Source organism: Takifugu flavidus, chromosome 14 (assembly GCF_003711565.1).
Source record: "Takifugu flavidus isolate HTHZ2018 chromosome 14, ASM371156v2, whole genome shotgun sequence".
Classification (NCBI taxonomy): Eukaryota; Metazoa; Chordata; class Actinopteri; order Tetraodontiformes; family Tetraodontidae; genus Takifugu; species Takifugu flavidus.
The window spans coordinates 993,541-1,010,306 of record NC_079533.1 but is presented as its reverse complement, the minus strand read 5'-3'; the positions used below and the strand labels follow the sequence as shown (position 1 = coordinate 1,010,306).

Genomic DNA, 16,766 nt, shown 5'->3' with positions numbered 1-16,766 from the left:
CCCATCGTGGTGGATTCACCATGATCTCGATCCGAACGACGGCCTCCTCGTTCTTGTTGACCAAGGCCATCAGCTCCTCCGCATCGTCAGACTCCACCATCACGACGGGCCGGGGGAGGGAGTCGGCCTCCCGCAGCTGGGCCACGTGGATGGTGTCGGAACCAAGAGGAGGACCACAGACAGACACGGATGTGATGCTTCTGTTCAGAGCTCTGCTCCAGAGGTGCTTCCGGCCAACCCTCCACACTCACCTCAGCGGCAGCGTCGGCATCATCGCTGACGTCGAAGATGACAGCTTGGGCTCCTTTGTCCAAAGCCATGCGAGCCTAAACCATCACACACACACACACACACACACACACACACACACACACACACACACACACATTAAAGTCTCACTCTGAGATATAAATACCATGATACTGCTCAGTGCCTCGGGCCGCCACTAGGGGGCAGTAAGCGCACACGTGACATTTCCACAGCAACTTTCAAATCAGGGTCACTTATTTACCGAGTAAATATTTAAACTGTGGGTTTAAATGTTGCCACAGGTCAGTAGAGGTTATAGCCGAGGAGCGGGAAACCAATGGATCTCTCTCCAACAGATGTTGAGAGTGTCAGCGTGGCTCCGTGTGAGCGTGCATGTGAGCGTGCAAGTTTTCACAGTAACCGGCCAGAACGCTCACCTCACGATGGAAATAGAAAAACAGACTCACTTTCATCTCGCCACAGAAATTCAAGTTTCTGGCCCCTGTCCAACCTTAATAAGGATAATCACGTCTTTTAACCCCCTGGCCTTCTCGCCCAGTACCCACAATGCCTAGCAGCAGTCTGCTCGCACCCATATTGAGGACTGGGAAGATCGTACAGACATTTGCTTTTCCTGGTGCTGCCGGGCAGTGTGTCCTTCAATTACCCCCAGCCCTGTTATTAAGCCCTTTTTACGACACGTTAGCATTATACTGCTAATAGCACGGCGTGGTCTGGGAGCTATACGCCCCCCCAGAGGAGCGCTCGTCAGACACCTGTAACCTTCACCTGTGCAGCCAACTAAAAGAGGGAGATGATGGTGGAGAAGATGAAGAGCAGCGGGCTCAGAGACAAGGACATGGAGATGCTCCTTTTTCTGTTGCCCTGGAAACGGTCTTGTTATTGGCTGTTCACAGAAGCACGCCACCGTTCAGCCTGCAGATTTAACTCAAGGGGACCAAGTGAGGCTTACAAACACACACACACACACACCACACACACACACACACACACACTGACCAATCGTTGCCATCCACAAACATCTGCTGTGTTACTTTAAACTCTGTGATTACAGGTCTGTATTGGGCGCTGCAGTCGGGGCAGATTTTATTGGGGCATTAAGGGGACATCAGGTAGGATGTTCAATCATCTGTTGACGTGAGGACGAGAGGCGTGACTGTCTGCGCACGTGTCCAGCATCATGGCTCAACACTAACCCTGGCAGCAGTGAGCGGCTCCTGCGTGCTAGCCCAACATACATGAGCGGGAATGTGCCTCCATTTACCTGGACAACAACAGAACCCACTCAGAAGCTGCACATCTACATCAGCGATCCCCCGTTTTAGCTCCAAACCCAACTTTTCCCAACGTGACCACACACACCGTTCATTGCAGGAGTAAATTATAGCGTGGAATGATGTGTGGGAACAAGGAGTGAGAGTGAAAGTGGTGGAGACTGTGGGAGGGAGGGAGGGGGCGGGCTGAGGTGAGCAGGCTGCACGGCTCCTGCTTTAAAGTGTCTAATGACAGGCTGCAGGACTCTGGGCACCCACGTCTGCTCCATCATTTGTCCTGACTGGCCCGTCACACGGAGCCTGTGGGACCGGCCGCAGCCTCAATGAGGTGCAGATGAGGGGAGCTGGAGGGGAGCAGGCTGATGTCAGGGGGCATCTCCAGGGAGCTGCTGGAGGGGAGCAGGCTGATGTCAGGGGGCATCTCCAGGGAGCTGCTGATGTCAGGGGGCATCTCCAGGGAGCTGCTGGAGGGGAGCAGGCTGATGTCAGGGGGCATCTACAGGGAGCTGCTGGAGGGGAGCAGGCTGATGTCAGGGGGCATCTACAGGGAGCCGCTGATGTCAGGGGGCATCTCCAGGGAGCTGCTGGAGGGGAGCAGGCTGATGTTAGGGGGCATCTACAAGGAGCTGCTGGAGGGGAGCAGGCTGATGTCAGGGGGCATCTACAAGGAGCTGCTGGAGGGGAGCAGGCTGATGTCAGGGGGCATCTCCAGGGAGCCGCTGGAGAGGAGCAGATGTTAGGGGGCATCTCCAGGGAGCAGGCTGGTGTCAGGGGGCATCTCCAAGGAGCTGCTGGAGAGGAGCAGGCTGATGTCAGGGGGCATCTCCAGGGAGCTGCTGGAGGGGAGCAGGCTGATGTCAGGGGGCATCTCCAGGGAGCCGCTGGAGGGGAGCAGGCTGATGTCAGGGGCATCTCCAGGGAGCCGCTGAAGGGGAGCAGGCTGATGTTAGGGGGCATCTCCAGGGAGCCGCTGGAGGGGAGCAGGCTGATGTTAGGGGGCATCTCCAGGGAGCAGGCTGGTGTCAGGGGGCATCTCCAAGGAGCTGCTGGAGGGAGGGCAGGCTGATGTTAGGGGGCATCTCCAGGGAGCAGGCTGGTGTCAGGGGGCATCTCCAAGGAGCTGCTGGAGGGGAGCAGGCTGATGTTAGGGGGCATCTCCAGGGAGCCACTGGAGGGGAGCAGGCTGATGTCAGGGGGCATCTCCAGGGAGCCGCTGGAGGGGAGCTGCTGATGTCACGGGGCATCTCCAGGGAGCTGCTGGAGGGGAGCAGGCTGATGTCAGGGGGCATCTACAAGGAGCTGCTGGAGGGGAGCAGGCTGATGTCAGGGGGCATCTACAAGGAGCTGCTGGAGGGAGCAGGCTGATGTCAGGGGGCATCTACAAGGAGCTGCTGGAGGGGAGCAGGCTGATGTCAGGGGGCATCTCCAGGGAGCCGCTGGAGGGGAGCAGGCTGATGTCAGGGGGCATCTCCAGGGAGCCGCTGGAGGGGAGCAGGCTGATGTCAGGGGGCATCTCCAGGAGCCGCTGAGGGGAGCAGGCTGATGTCAGGGGGCATCTCCAGGGAGCCGCTGGAGGGGAGCAGGCTGATGTCAGGGGGCATCTCCAGGGAGCCGCTGGAGGGGAGCAGGCTGATGTCAGGGGGCATCTCCAGGGAGCCGCTGGAGGGGAGCAGGCTGATGTCAGGGGGCATCTCCAGGGAGCCGCTGGAGGGGAGCAGGCTTGATGTCAGGGGGCATCTCCAGGGAGCGCTGAAGGGGAGCAGGCTGATGTCAGGGGGCATCTCCAGGGAGCCGCTGGAGGGGAGCAGGCTGATGTCAGGGGGCATCTCCAGGGAGCCGCTGGAGGGGAGCAGGCTGATGTCAGGGGGCATCTCCAGGGAGCTGCTGATGTCAGGGGGCATCTCCAGGGAGCCGCTGATGTCAGGGGGCATCTCCAGGGAGCTGCTGGAGGGGAGCAGGCTGATGTCAGGGGGCATCTCCAGGGAGCTGCTGGAGGGGAGCAGGCTGATGTTAGGGGGCATCTACAGGGAGCAGGCTGATGTTAGGGGGCATCTCCAGGGAGCTGCTGATGTCAGGGGGCATCTCCAGGGAGCCGCTCACGTTAGAGGAGGCCCAGGAGGGTCTGGCACGACTCTGGTGCCCCGACAGGCACACCACGCACTCACTCACTCACTCACTCACTCGCTCACTCACTCACTCACTCACTCACTCACTCATCCATTCATTTAATTAGTTATTACAGAAATGAGCAGCTAAAGACTATTAATTATGTGTGTGTGTGTTTGCACGTGCGTGTGTGTGTGTGCATGTGAATGTGTGTGTGTGTCTGTGTGTGCATGTGAATGTGTGTGTGTGCGTGTGTGTTTGTGTGTGTGTGTGTCTGTGTGTGCATGTGAATGTGTGTGTGTGTGCGTGTGTGCATGTAAATGTGTGTGTGCATGTGTGTGTGTTCATGTGAATGTGTGTGTGCATGTGTGTGTGTGTGTGTGTGTGTGTTGCCGCTGGCAGCAGCAGTTGGCAGGGAGGGGGGGTGTGGCCTGTGAGGTATCCATTACTCACAAAGGTGCTTTGATGTGAGGCCGCTGGCGGCCGTGGAGGGGGAGGGGCATGTTCGTGCAGGTGAGCAGATTCTCTCAGTAGTTCTCAGCCTGGGGGGGTCTGAATCACAACGTCCCGCTCATGTTTCCCCGACCTGCTCCACGCTCGTGTGCTAACACAACTTTGACGATTTCAGCCTCAAACCTGATCTGATCTTCACTTATAGTTTCAGTCCTGAAGTGTGTGTGTGTGTGTGTGTGTGTGGGGGGGGGTCAGACCCCCCCTGAGGGGAATTCCCAGAGAATGCGGCAGATTCACCGTCTGGTCCTGGAGCAGAGGAACTCGCCGCGAAAGCCGATACGCCTCCCAACACACCGTCCCTGGGACCGCCTGGGGGGGCCCAGATGCGACGCGGTCCCGGTCCAGCCCGGCTGCCACCCAGCACCGTAATGGGAGCCGCTGGCTGGTTCCTCAAACTCCGAGGAATGACAAAAACATCCGCTCAGTGGGAACGTATGGCGATGTTCAGGCATTCCCGTCTGTTTGAAGTGGGAATGGCGGAGGATTCTTTGGGAAGCCAATTACAGGGCCTGTGCGGGCCTTTAGGAGGCAGATAGTGTTCTTGTTTTCATAAAGCATCCTGTTATTTAATCAGGCCTGTAAGTGAGAGCCTGCCCCCCCCCCCCCCCCCCCCCGCTGGAACCCCCCCATCATTCCTGCCCCGAGCCCTCGTCTCATTCAACAACTCCAGTAAGTCCCAAGGAATTCATTCCTGGAACAGCCTGAGCAGTAAGCCCTACTGCAAACACACACACACACACACAACACGCACACACACACACACACTGACACAAACACACACACACACACACACTGACACACACACACACACACACAATTAGACACACACATAGACACGCAAAGACACAGTCACACATAAACTCACAGACACACACTCACAGACACACATAGAAACACAACCATTCAGACACACACAGACCCACACACACTGAGACAAACACACACACCCACACACACACACCCACAGACACCCACACACAGACACACCCACAGACACACACACCCACAGACACCCACACCCACAGACACACACATCCACACACACACACCCACACCCACACACATCCACACACACACACCCACACACACACCCACAGACACCCACACACCGACTCAGACACACACCCACAGACACACACATCCACACACACACCCACACACACACCCACAGACACACACCCACAGACACACACATCCTACGCAGCACCCACAGCAGCCGTCGGTGGCTGAAGGACCTGAAGGCCTCACAGATCCTGCCATCAGAATCTCGACACACTGTGGAGCTCCGATGTCGTGACCCGAGTCAGACACACACAATAGGATCTTTATAATCCCAAATATTCCAAGAGTGAAGCCACACAGGGCAGCGGAGCAGAAGATGCACCTGGGTGTCAGAATGAGGGCCCTCGTCCTCCAGAGGGAAACATTGGTGCCGTTCCAAAATCCCAGATGTTACAAACGGGACAGAAATCACCCTCATCCTGTAAACCTGGGTCACACTTGTGATGGACCCTGAAGGCACCACTTCAAGGCCCTTCAAAGGTCTGCTTCACTTCCTGGTTTGTGGTCCAGGCCTCGTGTGCTCAGGCCTGGGGCCCTGACAGTCCAGACCAGGGAGCCACTGTCCGTCTCTCCAGCGCCTCGGCCACCACAACCTCTCGCTAGGAGCCACCGAGCGGGGGAATGTGTGACGCTGGCCTCTCAGAGTCAAACAGGTTCATGCTGCAAAGGTGGAGAGAGAGGCGGCTCCTCCCGGCCCTGATCGTCCCTGCTCCACGCTCCGGCCTGGGGAAGCAGTTAGGAGTAACACAAGCCCGCTGGCTTTCATCTCCTGCGTGCTCTTGCCCAGCCTGAGGCCAGCAAAGAGGGGGAATTAGAAAATAAAAGGGACAGAAAGAAAGAAAAAGAAAGAAAGAAAGAAAGGGTTGGAACACAAAGGGAGACGGTGGCGGCACGCAGGAAAATGCTTTTCTATGGGAATGCTCCCTTAATCTCATAAAGGTGGCATGAAAACCTCCATGTTTGTCCAACAATTCCAGAGGCTGCACAAGCCTCCGCTTGCTGCTGCATTAGGAGCCATTCTAACGAGATCTGAGGGAGGCTGCGGCTCCACCGGCACAATGGGAAAGTATGGCACGGGAATTAGGGAGGCAAGGGAGAGGAATGTGAGCGAGGGAGGGACCTGGGGGGGGAGAGCAGGGAGGGGGAGAGGAGAGAGGGAGGGGAGAGAGGGAGGGGAGAGAGGGAGAGAGGAGAGAGGAGAGGAGGGAAGAGGAGAGAGGGAGGGAGAGGGAGAGAGGGAGCGGAGAAGAGGAGAGGGGAGAGGGAGAGGAGGAGAGGAGAAGAGACGGAGGAGGAGGAGAGGAGAGAGGATGAGGGGAGAGAGGAGAGGGGGGGAAAGAGGAGAAGAGAGGGGGAAGGAGAGGAGAGGGAAGCGGAGGAGAGAGGGAGGAGGAGGGAGGGGAGAGGAGGAGAGAGGGAGAGGGAGGAGAGAGGAGGGAGGAGGGAGCGGAAAGGGGGGGAGAGGAGAAGGGAGGGGGAGAGGAGAGAGCAGGGGAGGAGGAGGAGAGGGAGAGGGAGAGGAGAGGGAGGGAGGAGAGGAGAGGAGAGGAGAGGAGAGGGGAGGAGAGAGGGAGGGGGAGGGAGAGGAGAGGGAAGAGGGGAGGGGAGGGGGCGGAGGAGAGGGAGGAGGAGAGGGAGGGGAGAGAGGGAGGGGGAGGGAGGGAGGAGGGGAGAGGGGAGAGAGGGAGGGGGAGGGAGTGGAGGGGAGGAGAGGGAGGGAGGAGAGGGAGGGGAGAGAGGGAGGGAGGGGAGGGAGAGAGGGAGAGAGAGGAGAGGGAGGGACGAGAGGGAGGGAAAGGGGGGGGACTGGGGGGAGGAGAGGAGGGAGGGGAGAGGAAGGGGAGAGAGGAGGAGAGAGAGGAGAGGCTAGGGAGGGGAGAGAGAGGAGGGGAGGAGAGGAGGAGAGGAGAGGGAGGGAGGAGAGGAGAGGAGAGGGCGAGGGAGGAGAGAGGGAGAGAGGAGACGAGGGGAGGAGGAGGAGAGAGAGGCAGACCGGGATAAGAGGGGGGGAGGAGAGGAGAAGGGAGGGAGGAGGAGAGGAAGAGGAGAGAGGAGGAGAGGAGGAGAGGGAGGGGGAGGGAGGCAGGAGAGAGGAGGGGAGAGAGAGGAGAGGAGAGGGGAGGAGAGAGAGGGGAGAGAGAGAGGAGGAGAGGAGGGGGAGAGAGGAGCAGAAGCGAGAGAGAAAGGAGGAGAGGAGATGGGGGGGGAGAAGAGGGAGAGGAGATGGGAAAAGGGGAGGGGAAGGAGGAGCAAGGGAGGGAAGAGAGAGGAGGAGAGGGGAGAGGGGAGAGAGGGAGGGAGAGGGAGGGAGGGAGGGGAGAGAGGGAGGGAGAGGGAGGGAGGGGAGAGAGGGGGGAGAGTGAGAGAGGGGAGAGGAAGGGGAGAGAGGGAGGGACGGGGAGAGAGAGGGGAGAGGGAGGAAGAGAGTGAGAGAGGGAGGAGAGAGCGGGAGGGAGGTGAGGGGAGAGGAAGGGGGAGACAGGGAGGTGGAGAGAGGGAGGGGGAGGGGAGGGGGAGATGGGTGAAGGGAGAGGAGAGAGAGGGGGTGAGGGGAGAGGAGGAGAGAGGAGAGGGAGGAGGAGAGGAGAGAGGAGGGGGAGAGGAGAGAGGAAGGGAGGGGGAGGGAGGAGGGAGGGGAGAGGAGAGAGAGGGAGGTGGAGAGAGGGAGGGGGGGAGGGAGGAGAGATGGGGGAGGGGAGAGAGGGAGGGAGGAGGAGAGGAGAGATGGAGGGGGAGAGAGGAAGGGAGAGGGAGGAGAGAGGGAGCTGGAGAGGGAGGGAGGTGGAGAGAGGGAGGGGGGAGGGAGAGGGAGGGGAGAGGAGGGGAGAGAGGGAGGGAGGGGAGAGGGAGGAGAGAGGGAGGGGAGAGGAGAGAGGGAGCTGGAGAGGGAGGGAGGTGGAGAGAAGGAGGGGGGAGAGAGGAGGGGAGGGAGAGAGGGAGGGGGGAGAGGGAGTCTGAGAAAAACAACTTTTTCTTCAGTCAACAGTCCTGGTTCTGACCTGGCTGTCCTGACCGACAGACAGACAGACAGACAGACAGACAGACAGGCAGACAGACAGGCAGGCAGACAGACAGACAGACAGACAGACAGACAGACAGACAGGCAGGCAGGCAGGCAGGCAGGCAGGCAGGCAGGCAGGCAGGCAGCAGACAGGCAGGCAGGCAGGCAGGCAGGCAGGCAGGCAGGCAGACAGACAGGCAGGCAGGCAGGCAGGCAGGCAGGCAGGCAGGCAGGCAGGCAGACAGACAGACAGACAGACAGGCAGGCAGGCAGGCAGGCAGGCAGGCAGGCAGACAGGACAGACAGACAGACAGACAGACAGACAGACAGACAGGCAGGCAGGCAGGCAGACAGACAGACAGACAGGCAGGCAGGCAGGCAGACAGGCAGGCAGGCAGGCAGGCAGGCAGGCAGGCAGGCAGGCAGACAGACAGACAGACAGACAGACAGACAGACAGACAGACAGACAGACAGACAGACAGACAGGCAGACTGGCGTGGGTCACCCCCAGGCCTGGACAGCCACTCCTGTTCATCAACCCGTTCACCTCTCCACCTCTCCTGGGCGAAGCCTCTTCCTTTGTCATGACCTGAGGAATGTTCTGGCTGACAGTGGCACCTCCAGCACCACTCTGGCCTCCCACTCAAGACCCACCTCCAAACCCTCAACAAAGAACCGTCCCAAGGGAAATAAACAGTTCCACCATCCTGATCCGGCAGTAGGACAAGATAAAGGTCTGGATTCTGAGTCATCCAGGGCCTGGCTGTCTGTCCTAGTCTACTCTAGTCTGTCCTAGTTTACTCTAGTCTCTCTAGTCTGTGCTTGTCTACACTAGTCATGTGCTAGTCTGCCCTAGTCTGTGCTAGTCTCCTCTAGTCTGTGCTAGTCTGCTCTAGTCTGTGCTAGTCTACTCTAGTCTGTCCTAGTTTACTCTAGTCTCCTCTAGTCTGTGCTTGTCTACACTAGTCATGTGCTAGTCTGCTCTAGTCTGTCCTAGTCTACTCTAGTCTCCTCTAGTCTGTGCTTGTCTACACTAGTCATGTGCTAGTCTGCTCTAGTCTGTGCTAGTCTACTCTAGTCTGTCCTAGTTTACTCTAGTCTACGCTTGTCTACACTAGTCATGTGCTAGTCTGCTCTAGTCTGTTCTAGTCTACTCTAGTCTACTCTAGTCTGTGCTTGTCTACACTAGTCATGTGCTAGTCTGCTCTAGTCTGTCCTAGTCTACTCTAGTCTCCTCTAGTCTGTGCTTGTCTACACTAGTCGTGTGCTAGTCTGTCCTAGTCTACTCTCATCTGTGCTAGTCTACTCTAATCTGTGCTTGTCTACACTAGTCATGTGCTAGTCTGCTCTAGTCTGTGCTAGTCTACTCTAGTCTGTGCTTGTCTACACTAGTCATGTGCTAGTCTACTCTAGTCTGTGCTTGTCTACTCTAGTCTGTGCTAGTCTACTCTAGTCTAGTCTGTGCTAGTCTACTCTAGTCTGTGTTTGTCTACTCCGTCTGTGCTAGTCTACACTAGTCTGTGCTAGTCTGTCCTAGTCTTCACTAGTCTGTGCTAGTCTGTCCTAGTCTTCACTAGTCTGTCCTAGTCTTCACTAGTCTGTCCTAGTCTACTGTAGTCTGTGCTAGTCTGCCCTAGTCTACACTAGTCTGTGCTAGTCTACTCTGGTCTCATGCGCAGCATATTAGCCTAGCAGGGCCTCTCCCCTGCTCCTGCTGCTCCACCAGGCCCTGCAACTGTTATATAGAGGCTGAAGCTCACATATGGAGCCACTCAGATCCCAAGAATTTTGAGCATAATATTCCCAAAAATCCCTGAAAAAGAACCAAACTTAAATCAAAGCACTGTCTTGATTCCAGAGCCTGGAGTCTGGATCCCAATCAGTTTTCCCTTTGACACCATAACTCTGAAAATAGGATCCCTTGACCCACTCCAAAAGGGGTGATAAATATAAATCCATGTAAATGATTAAAAGAATCCAAGAGTTTATTCAAATATGCTTTATTTACATAGTTATGTAACTTCTGGAAATCTAGACTAAAAGAAAGTGGCTATTGATTTTGTTGTTCTAGTTCAGTCCACATCGGATGGATCTACAGCGTCCTCTCTCAGGGACATGGACATGGGTGCGGGACCCTTCTGTCCCCTGTGCAGGAACCCTAACAGCCAGAGGGACGCCATCTTATACCAGAGGAGGCCTCAACCACCCGGAATGTGATTATGATCCGGACCACCAATCTGGATCTGGATCGCAAACATCTATGAGACCGGATGCTAAAAACCCCAAAGGAACCGAGTAAAAATCCGGTACAAACGTAGAGGCCAGACTGCTGCGGGAGGCGAAAGTGAAGGAGACGCCACGCCAACGGCCCTTAAAACAATTGTGCGACTGCTGTGTAGTCAGGCTTCCTGCCCCTCCGAGCCTCCTCTCCCCGCAGCTGGGGCAAGACCAGGCTCGATCCCATCTGCAAAGATATTTTGTCAAGCCCGCCCTCTGAGGAACTGCAGGGTTGGAGCTGCTGCCAGATCAAAGCACTAATACTTGGGTAATAATAAGCTGCTGCCCTGCGAACGCCTCCTCCGTCAGGGTGAGGCACAGCTATAGTTCACTTGTAACTGCAGGGCCATTAAACACTCATCAGACGATCCCACGGCCGTCCCCCTGGAGAAAAACATCTTCAGCTCTGGAGACCCAGAACCAGCCCGGCCAGAACCTTTAACGGGTGAACAACTAGTGGCCCAACCCCCCCAGATGGGCTTATGTCAGCAGGTGTCGGCGAGCCGTCCGTCCCTCTTTAAGGTGGAGGTATTTTACGGACAGCTGCTACATTTGGCCCAGCCGGGAATCACCTGGGCTCTGTCACTCCGTGGGAATGACGCCACGTTTTATTTTTAGGGCAGCATTTTTTACTACTGTCTGCTTTGGCGACGGCCCGACACACTTCCTTAGACACGCCGAGCAAGACCTCAAACGCACGACAACGTACCGCGCAAATATTTCCTCTCTGGAATAGCAGGAGCAGTCATGCAAGAGGGCGGCAGCGAGCGGACCAGAACCACGTTAGCCGTTCCGTGCAACCTCCCTCTGACAGAGGTGAGAGAAATGTACAACCCGCACATTGAAACAGGCCGTGTCCTGAAACCAAAGAGTACAGAACTCATAGTCAACACACACTTTAATCAGTTGGGCCCGTCAGCGCCCCTAGTGGCTGTGTTGGGAATCACAGGGGGCTCGTGATTAAATGAGCAAAACAGTCACCTGAAACAAGGACACACACTTGTGTGCTCATTTGTGTGTCGCTGATAAGCTTAGTAATAGAAAGTCCCCCTGCAGGCTGCATCCTGGGCGTGCCGTACCCTACAAACCCCTCACTGGATGGCAGGGGTGATGCACCTCTAGGCCTGAGAATGTTCCACCTTCTGAGGCCACAGGATGTGTTTGCATTTCCACAGCTGTACTCTTCCGTTTAATGCACAACAAACTGATCCTTGAGCTGAAAAAGCTCTTGTGGCCATTTGTTTTGGAGACCTAAAGAAAAGGATATTGGACCTTTGCCCCGTTACTGCACAGCCTCTCATTTACTCCACGAGTCTTCGCTGACCTCAGCAGAAAAGCTCTCTTTCAGCAGGTTTGTGGCAGCAGACAGAGGATGAAGACCTCCAGAACACAGCAGCTAACTGTAGCTAACGAGCAGGAAATCTTCCCCAGGTTTTACTTAAGCCCCTAAACGGCCCCCAACGAGCTAAGGTCAGAAAGCAGTCTGGTTCACTTTGGAATGTAAACAACATTCCTGCCGCTCCAGTGTCTTCTCATCCTGGTTGCTGAATGGAAACAGAATGTTTGTGAGGTGAACACAGAAGAACTGTCACCTCCTTTTCCCCAACCTCAGATTTCTGACATTGCTGATGCTCCATGAGTACTTAGAGTCTTTGAACGTGAACTTTAAATTAGGTGGATATGACCTGGAGAACAGTCCCAGACTCACAGATGCTCACAGATGACACACGGGCCGATCAAGGTGACAGCTTGAGTAGCTAATGGGAGGACAAGCAAACTGAACAACTCCAGAGGACGTTTAGCTGAACTGCTTAATAGCTTAAATGTAGCAACCTAAATCTTCCATCAGCAGGTGAAGCCACCAATGATGGGATAGAGAGAAGATGCAGGAGTGCCCGAATCATCCCCAGGTTCTGATGTTCTGGTGTCACTTGAACCAAACAGCATTTAGAACTCAAGGCTAATTAAATGCTGTTACCAGGGAGACGTGGCGGTGTTCCTGGATCTACACAAAGGCACGGTGATTCCACATTAGCTTTGCTTTCAGTTAGCATGCCGATGAAAACAATCAGCGTTTTTGCATTTACGACCTGCTGGCAGAGAAACAGGTCAATAAAGAGGAGCGCGCTGTGGTTCTGCAGAGCAAAACAAGTTCTTGCTTCAATAGACGAAGAACACGTCTTCTTCTGAGCTCCACAACCTCCACGCTGGCCTGCGGCCCCGCAACACAAACATTCAGAAAAGCCGGCGTTAGCGTTCGCCGTTCTTGTCCCCCTCTCTAAACCAGGAGGGACAGCGAGCGTCTGATCTCAGTAACGCCTACATGGCGTAGGAGAAGAACCAAGCAGGACCCTTCTCCAGCCTCCGGTTGTTAGAGATGCTGCTCTGCTGCCCGACTCAGCTGGTTCTTAGGTGACGTAATCGGTCAACAGGAAAGTATTAACCTGCTGAAAAGACACATATCACCCCCTAGTGTTGGGGAGGAGGAGGAGGACACCGTCCTGCCTGTCGTCCCATGCTCTCTCCTGTAAACCAGGAGGGGGAGCAAATACACACAGGACACCAAAGTGCAGTTCTTAGCATAACTGGAATAAAGTGTGCATGGAAACGTGCATGGAGACGACCTGAGCACTCCTGGAGGTGTAGTGAAGCATCGGGTAGAGGAGGCGAAGCCGTCAGTAAAGATCTAAAAATCGTGTGTGGACCTCTGCTGTTAGCAAACAGACAATCAGAGACTCCTGGAATGCACGAAGGTCCAGCAGCCAAGTGAGAGCCTAACCTAAAGGGGAATGGCATTCTCATCACAGGAGGCCTCCCTGAGTAAACACCAGTCTAAGGAGCCCAGGCTTGACGTGGGATTCCTGTCATGTGTGAAGATGCACGCGCAGAAAAAGTCCATCTTTTACACATGAGCATGAAAATGGTCCCCGGTGGGCAACCACTGCCACACAGCAGCCTGTGAAAGGACTGAACATTCATACGGTTTGGTCGGATTTCACCGGGAACCTCCTCATCTTTGCTCCAAACCAAAGAGAATCGGGGTCCAGGCTCCCGACAGAAGGTGGACCTGTGGCCACATGGTCTGGGGGTGGATGATGTCATCATGACCGCGACATCCAGGAATCCATGGCTACAACAACATCAGCATATTCTGGAATACTCTAGCAGCCTGGGTGCTCCTCACAGACCCCATAAACATACGGTCAGAGTCCAAGTGTCGGAGCACAAACGGGCAAAAGCAAAGGAATCCCAATCGTTTTCAGTCGTTACTTGTTCCATCAGGAAGAAAGAATGAACAAAGGAAACAATTCTGAGGAAAAGCGGAAACTTCTACTCGTGCTGCTGGATGCAGAAACCCACCCTGAAGGATGGACCCCCACCTTGGGAACCATCATCTTGCACCACTTTACTCAAAGTCCTGAGAAAACACTCTCAAATATAAGCTCACATGGTTTCCTGATGTTTAAAGTGGAAAAATAGCTCATTTAATACTGGAAGAGGACTTGAAACAATGTTGTTTTGTCTCGTTGAGAGAAAATCAGACAAAGCCTGGTTGAGCTGACAGGAGAGGAACTGCTCAGGCAGAATCAGAGCCGCTGAGGAGGCTCCCTGGCACAGGCCAGCTCATAAAGTATTTCTGTGGAAGTGAAATCAAAGCGAAAAGCAGAAGTCTGCTCAGGCTGAAGTGGGTCAGACCGGCCAAAATGTGCTTTTGTGTACCTGCTGCTTTTTACATTTAGACTCAAGACCCAAACCTCGGCTTTTTCCAGATGTTCTACTGTGCTGGAGCTCCTCCTTATCTCTGATTACTGGAGCCACTGGGCCCGGAAAAGAAACCCAGAAGCAAGGAGAGACTGCAGGGGCCTGAAACCTCCGCCGCAGAAGAACAGAAGACCAGGAGACCAGGAGGCCAAGAGACCAGGAGGCCAAGAGACCAGGAGACCAGGAGGCCAGGAGGCCAGGAGACCAGGAGGCAAAGAGACCAGGAGAGCAGGGGCTCGGGAGACCAGGAGACCAGGAGGCCAGGAGGCCAAGAGACCAGGAGAGCAGGGGCCCAGGAGACCAGGAGACCAGGAGGCCAAGAGACCAGGAGGCCAAGAGACCAGGAGGCCAAGAGACCAGGAGAGCAGGGGCCCAGGAGACCAGGAGACCAGGAGGCCAAGAGACCAGGAGGCCAAGAGACCAGGAGGCCAAGAGACGAGGAGAGCATCAATGCTGTCCTTTCTGATAAAGCTACTTTCTCTCACTGGGGCCACGTTTCCACAGGTTTAACATCTAAACATCCTCCTAAAACATGTGACGTCCTTCTTCGTATCATGATGGTTGGATTGGAACGGTAACTACACTAACAGGCTAACCCCACTGACAATGACAATGACTCCACCTGTTATCAGGTCCCGTTGAACATTTGAGACACATCTAGGAACACACACTGACACACTGGTGCAGGTACACGTGCACGTAAAGACCAGTCAGACAAACAGGAAACTGGGAAAAAAGCCTTTTCTTCCGAGAGGATCGTTTTCTGTGAGAGTCAACAGGTTCAGGCAGACCAGGTCCAGTCAGAGTAAACAGGCTTTTCCAAGAGGATGGTGGTGATTCACACACGTGCACTTGTGCAGACGTCCTCCTGCAGCCAGCAGAAAGGACCCACTCCGACCTTTCCACAGCTCTGGGGGCAGGGGCAACACTCAGCTCATGGAGGTGGACCAACCACCCCCCAGAAGAGGGCAACACCTTCCCGGAGGACCGGGCGCTTCTCTCGTCTCCTTCAGTCATCTCTGAAGAGGGTTCTCATGCATCTGAGGAAAACTGGAAATCAGACACTGAAATGGACCCGGTGCGAGAGAGTCTGCACAATGGATCTCCTCTTCATGAGGTTACCCAGGATAGGAGCGCAGGAACCCAAAATAAAAACAAAGCACAACAAGGAAACATTATCCTTCGAGGCCTTCAGCTTCACATTGTTTGGTTTGCAGGCTATTCTGAGTGCATGTGGTGCAACATGAACCTCCTGCGGCCAGCGGAGTATCTATAGATCAGAGGGGCGGGTTCCACTCCGACAAGACTGTAAACAAGCCCCACGAAGAGAGCACAGCCCCAACCCTCTGATTCATCCTCTTTAAAAGGGACGACTCCTCGACAGCTGCGCCGCCCAGCCCCAATAGATCCTGCAAACGCCGCGCCTGACAGCGGAAGTGAGGCTGCCGCTGGGCGGGGAGCAGCTCCGGCTCAGACAACATCCTCTCCGCACATCCAGCTCAGAACGGGGGATGAAGCCACGGGACCGTGGCGTCCCCGCGCCTGTTCCTACCGCAGGACCACCTCTGAAACACCGTTATGTGTGACGCACTGCTCAGTTTTCAGAGGTCCCCCTCTCACACAGGTCAGCAGGACACAACCCATCATCTCCCATCACGCTGAGCGACCCCAGTCAGGAAAGACCCGGAGGCCCCTCCGCCAGCGACTCGGACGACTGTTTCCCTGACTGACTCTGAGACGACTGACAACAGCACTGGGAGGGAGGCGAGCGGCGCTCCGGCACCTTTGCCGAGTTACCCCCCCCCCCCCCCCCCCCCCCTCTGGCGTCTTGCTCTGGTTCCCAGTAAAGGAGCAACAGGAGGAGCTCAGAAACGAGCTGGCCAAGTGTGGGAATGTCGAAATCGTCACCGCGGCGAGCGGCTCCTCAACATGGCTTTAAATTAGGGGAAAAGAAAACACAGGCTAAAAAAAGGCGGCCAGCTCACTATAATACTGCCTGCTAATTTGTCACCACTTGAAACACAAGGAAAAAATAGCAGCCGTTTGAAAGGGCGCCGCGTTGAAGCGAGGGAACACGCCCGCCCCGGGCAGAAACCCCAGGGGTCCAGCTATACGTTCTGCACATTTGATCTCTGTGGTTGGAATCTATGGAAGTGCATTGGTATTAGAGGGGAGATGAAACAGGGGAAAGTGAGTGTCTGGCTCTGGCCTGCTGGCTGCTGGGACGGGACCAGTGACAGCTGCGGCTTTAAAAGCCTCACATCCCGAGCCAGGGCTCAGGGCCACTTGCTGAGCTGAGCCCACCCTCCTCCTGTCCAAGCCCTCGCTCTGAAGGATCACTCTCCGTGACAAAACCTCCAGCTCCAGCCAAAATATTTCTTCCGCTTTAAAGTCTAAATCCGAGCAACGGAAGAGGTGCTGGACAGAAACAAGATGGCAAGACAGTGGACGGGGCTGCCGCCACATAGGAGGGGGGGGGGGGGGGGGTGGCGTGAAGCAGA

The 16,766-nt window shown here is 55.6% G+C and overlaps 1 pseudogene; it reads right to left on the bottom strand.

Annotated features, from left to right (window-relative positions):
* Positions 1–16,766, bottom strand: part of LOC130538057 (E3 ubiquitin-protein ligase RNF43-like) — a 56,539-nt pseudogene that overhangs the window by 8,956 nt on the left and 30,817 nt on the right.